We start from the raw sequence: 5,903 nt of genomic DNA, 5'->3' as shown, positions 1-5,903 counted from the left end.
GCCTGGTCAGAGATAAAGGTTTAATGTCATTTTTTTACATGTGGATTTCCAGATTTCCCAGCCATTTGTTGAAGAGGCTATCTTTTCTCCAATGTACGTTTTTGGCACCTTTGTCTAATATAAGATAACTGTAGGTATGTGGGTTAGACTCTGTGTCCTCTATTCTGTACCATTGGTCCACAGGTCTATTTGTGTACCAATGCCATGTTGTTTTGTTACTTTTGCTCTGTAGTATAATTTAAGGTCCAGAATAGTAATGCCACCAGCTTCACTCTTCTTCCTCAGGATTGCTTTGGCTATTCTGGGTCTCTTATTTTTCCAGATGAATTTCATAATTGCTTTTCTTCTAATGACCAGCATTACTTTCTGAACAGTGCTCAGGTGACTCTGGAAATAAGCAACAAGGAGAGCCCCTGAAAAAACAACACATCCCCTTACCTTTGCATATCTACATTCTCATTCCTTGAACTAGTGTTTCTACCTGGTAGAAACTCTTTATGAATACTAATATAAAGTGTCAATCTTTTCTATTCTTGGGAACACTAAATTCTAGAATTTATATCCTTTACTTGAATACTACATTTTATTTAGGGTATCCCACTATTTCCCAATCTGCTTTCAGTGCTTTGTCACTGTGGAGGAAAACAATTGTCTATATTACCACCTCCACCCAAAGGAGACTTTTCATCTTTCTGTAGATAGGCCATTTGCATGTTATACTTCCCTCTTTGTTTTACTCACATCAAGAAGAACTCACACATGCAAAATTTTACAAAAAGTGCTCAGCTCAACATTTAATCTTCTGTTTGTCAAAGTAATATGTCCTTATTCGTTTTAATTGGTGCATTACAATTATAAATAATAGTGGGATTCATTATGCCACATTCATACATGCACACATCATAATTTAATCAATCTCCTTCTCTAGCACCATCACGTTCCTTTCTTTGGTTGTTTACCACTCCACTTTCTCTTCTGAGCTTCCTTCTATTATTATTATTATTATTATCACTATTATTATTTTAATTGGTGTAATATAACTATATAGATAACTAGTGTTTATTGTGGTATATTTATACGTTGTACATGGACATAGCATCATTTGGTAGATTTCATTCCCTACTGCTCCCAAATGCCCTCCCCTCCTCTTTTCCCTCTTGATCCTCTACCTCCACTCTATTGGTCTCCCTTCCATTTTCATGAGATACTCCCTATTTTTATTATTGTTAATGGAATTTCAAATTAGTACAATCACTATGGAAAGCAGCATGGAGGTTTCTCAAAAAGACTAGGAATGGAAACACCATATGACCCAACTATCTCACTTCTTGGTATTTATCCAAAAGAACTAAAATCAGCATATTATATAGTAATACATGCACACCCACAATTTACAACAGCTGAATTGTAGAACTAGTCTAGATATCCATAAACAGATGAATGAATAAAGAAAATGTGCTATGTATGCACAATGGAGTTTTGCTCGGCCATAAAGAAGAATGAAATTATGTCATTTGCCAGTAAGTGAATGGAACTAGAAACATCATGCTAAGTGAAATAAGCAAGACTCAGAAAGTCAGGGTTGAACACTTTCTCTCATATGTGAACATGTGAGAGAGAGAGAGAGAGAGAGAAAAATAAAGAGAATAATAAAAGAAGGGATCTATCTCCTCATTAGCTTATAAAGCAAATTTTACAGATAACTTAAAATTCCACAGCTATCCCACTACTGAAGGGTTTGCCTGACATTGGTATATCATAGTTAACTTGTAAGCCACAGTACTATGAGAACTTTTCCTATATGGACACCTCTGACCACAAGGGGACAATCATTTTACAATGACCCTTTTGAGTTTCGATCCTGGTACCTTCTTCAGACAAAAATTTTAGTAAGGTAACCACAGGTATTCAGAATATAGAGGGTCTGTGTTTCTCTATTGCCCCAAAATTGTTCCACAGCAGCATTGTTATTATAAATGTTCTATTTATGTTGGCATTCTTTTATTAACTGCTTTTTTTTGTTTTTGAAAGTAGATAATCTTATTGAAAAAAAAAAAAGGAGCACAGAAAACCAACTGGCTATCTGTCTGGAAGTCTGGCCATCTGAGTGGTCATTATGATTTTTTCTTCTGTGTCTTTTCTATATGTTGAGATAGACTTCCTTGGCTCTCTTTTTGTTATTTATTTAATTCTATATTTTTTCAGTGCTTAGATTCAAACCCAGGGCCTTACACATGTTTGGCAAGTGTTCTACCATGAGGTATCACCCCAGCCCAGGGCCTCTTTTTCCTTTAGGTGAACTGAATAATGCTTAGTATCAAGATTCAGTTAATAAGATACATTAGAAAGTGATGTCTGGGGAATCCATGTGGAATTTATATCCCTCCATCTCATAAGGTCCAAATTATTACCATTTAGTATGTGTGCTTATAGAATTGCACACACATGTACTTAACATTCATTTATTCTTACAAAGAATTAGGGGCTGCAGATGTAGCTCAGTGAGAGATCATTTGCTCAGCATGCATGAGGCCCTGAATTTGAGTCCCAGAACCTCAAAACAAACAAATAAAACCCCAAAGAATTAGATTTAATCTTTTTTCTCAATTAAAAAGATTCTGGTGATACCCAGAAGCCATCCAATACCTTAGTCCCAGACTCCTAGATTTGCTGCTTTCATTACTAATCATTAAACATACAACTAGCCCTCCTCCTTCCATTCCTGCTAGAGGAATTTTTCTGTCGTGAAAAAAGGATTAATTTTATAAATGTTAAATTCCATTGGAGAGATGTGATGAGAGATAAGTAACAAAAATGGTAAATGTGAGGATAGAAGGTGGGTCTCTGCTCTTTCTATAGTCCTGTTGCCAACCCTCTATGCTAACACAAGGGCACTGAATGTAATGCAATGACTTGCTCACAGTAATTGATTATTGATGAATGAATAAATGATGTCTGAGGAGTTGTGTTGAGCATGGAAAGTTTTGTAATGACACTAGAAAATAAAATCAGTGCTAAGAATTGTATAATTCAGATGTAGAGAAGAATAAGTCACAGAAGATGGAATGAAGTTGGTCCACTTGTGAAACAGATTAGTCCAGATAGAAAGAGAAATAGTCTTAGAATCTGTCTTCTCTGGCTAATTTAGTCCCAGTTGTAGATTGTTTTCTGATATGGAAGAACAACTTAATTTTTTTTTTCTTTTATTGTCCCACCTCCATAATTCTAGTGAAGGACACAGGTCCATTGAATTCTTAGTGACTGTTAATTATTTGGATGTTACAAAGTAATGTGAATAAGGAAAAGAAAAGCCAAGAAGACTGCATTTGTCACAGCACAATTAAAGGTCTTATTTCATAGGAAATAAAGCTATTTCATTAAAACATCTTCATTCATTATCGAGAAAATATGTATACCTGGGAAAATGCTGTCCAGATAACTTGGGAGATGCTGAGTGATTACTTACACTTTCAGATAGCTGAAACCTTTCTCATAGAAAATGTCATCTGGAATGTTATCATTTAAAATTCAGCAATGGAAACAAAAAACTAATAAGAACATTAATGTAATCCCAAAGTGTCCATGAAGTAAATGTCACCAGTATGCAGAAACAAAATCTCTTTTGGCATCTATCATTTAATTTGGTTTTGCTTCAATCCTAACTTAAAAACAAAATGAAAATCTGCCAGTCACAACCTGTTAATCTATTTAGGAAGACACTGTTCTCAGTAAGTGACAAGGCCAAGTAATTCTAGCAGTTGTCCATATCCCTGAGGGTTGTCTTAGCCCGGTAGACCGGAGACTTGAGTTTTGAGTTTTGACCTCAGTATTCCTTTTTCAACTGAAGGCATTTCATGTTGCTATTGTCAAAGTATATCCTGTCTCCCAGGAAATCAACTGAATACCTTGGCATTCCCCTAAAATTCTCCTTCTCATCCCTGCTCTCATAGCACACACTTCCTAGAAAACAAATTATTCCAAGCCTTATTCAAAAGATGTCTCTCCATCATTCTTACCCTTCGTCCCCATAGTCATAGTCTTGATCATGTCTTTATTCCTCTCACCTGGAATATTATTATCTCAGCCTTCTAATAGATCTGTCCATCTCCAGGGTGAAAGTGTGTTTGTGTGTGTGTGTGTGTGTGTGTGTGTGTGTGTAAGAAAGGGGTAGAGGAGCAAGAGGGAGAAAGAGAACATTACACCTTCTCCTAGGAGGTAAAACATATATCTGTGTGTAAAGGATATTACTTTAATCACAAATAAATTGATGTGTAGCAGGCTGGACCTGTAGCTCAGTGGCAGAGCACTTGCCTTGCACATGTGAGGCACTGGGTTCAATCTTCAGCACCACATAAAAATAAATAAAATAAAGACGTGTTGTCCATCTACAACTACAAAAAAAAATGATGTGTAGGAAGAGTGTCAATTATTGTTCTGGTCTCATCCCTCATTGATTTATTCAGCAAATTTAGTGTCTACTTCTTCTGGTAAGCACTGGAACTATAATAAAGACCAAGATAGAAGGAATCCCAGTCAACATAAAGTCTACTGTCCAACCTACATTTAAATATATAAAATCTATAACTATACTTTCACTCAAACCTACCAAATAGGTGTCCCTTTATTGTAAATTAAAACTAATCTTATTGATACTATGTTTATATAAAGTCCCTTGATTATTTTTCAGTTTAGAATATGAGTACCTAGGGGTCAAAACATTAAATCACCTCCCCAAATGACTTTAGATTATTGAAATTCATAATAATAATACTATATTAATAAATAATATGCTATTGATGGGAATAAAGATACCTCATAAAGCTGTTGATATGTGGAGTAAATGTGGATATGAATATGTGATACCACACATGTGATACCAAAATGTTAACACATTTTTCTTCTCTTGTTATGAAAGACTCAAAAAAGTATTAAATGTCTTAAATCAATGTAAGGCTATGGTGTTTCACTAAAATACACTCTTCTTTTTTTGCATCCTTTTATTCATTTTTTAAATTTGTTCTAGTTATACATGACAATAGAATGCCTTTTGACACATTGTACACAAATGAAGCATAACCTCTCATTCCTCTGGCTATACATGGTGCCAAATCACACCAGTAGTGTTATTGTACATGTATATAGGCTAATAATGTCTGTCTCATTCTACCATCCTTACCATGTCCACTGCCTCACCCCTCCCCTCACTCCCCTGTGCACAATCCAATTCTTAAACGTGACTGTCTGTGGTGTCTTTGATAATTATTCAAGAATTTTGAAATTGTCAAAATCATTGCAGAAATTCTAACATTTTGATTAAAACATCAAATCATTTTCTTCTCCTGGTCCTGTTCTTGATCCATAAAAGTGATGGTGTCTAAGGATGCTATATTCAAATCATCCCTATATCTATAAAAGAAGGAAGCCAGAGAGCGATGTGCATGAGTATACTTGTCTGAACTTCAAAAGACTAAATCTAAGGTATTTCTCATAGGTTTGAGACACAAGAATGAGATTTTGGATCCTCTATTTCCTTTTCCATTATAAAGGCCAGTGAATTCACTACACAGACTTCTGTTGACCTTATCAGATTGCACTTCCAGCAAGTTGCCCACATTGGGGAAGGTTCACAGTGAAACCTGGTGCTCTCTGGCCTGTTTGTCTGAGGTTTCATAATCACTCAGAACATCTTATGGTCCAGAACTCTTCCATGCCCTCTAGCACAGACCTGTTCTCTCATCAAAGTTGTGGGTGATTTTGACACTTTTAAATATGTGATGTAGCCTGTCTTCATGTCAGCTGCCTTCCCCTAATCCATTCCCAAACAGTCATGTTGTTTGGCAGATGACATTCAACAGGTTTATATCATGTCTTACAAGGTCTGTGGCTGCCAGAGGTGACATAGC

This window comes from Marmota flaviventris, chromosome 9 (assembly GCF_047511675.1).
Source record: "Marmota flaviventris isolate mMarFla1 chromosome 9, mMarFla1.hap1, whole genome shotgun sequence".
In the NCBI taxonomy this organism is placed as follows: Eukaryota; Metazoa; Chordata; class Mammalia; order Rodentia; family Sciuridae; genus Marmota; species Marmota flaviventris.
This window is presented reverse-complemented; position numbering follows the sequence as displayed.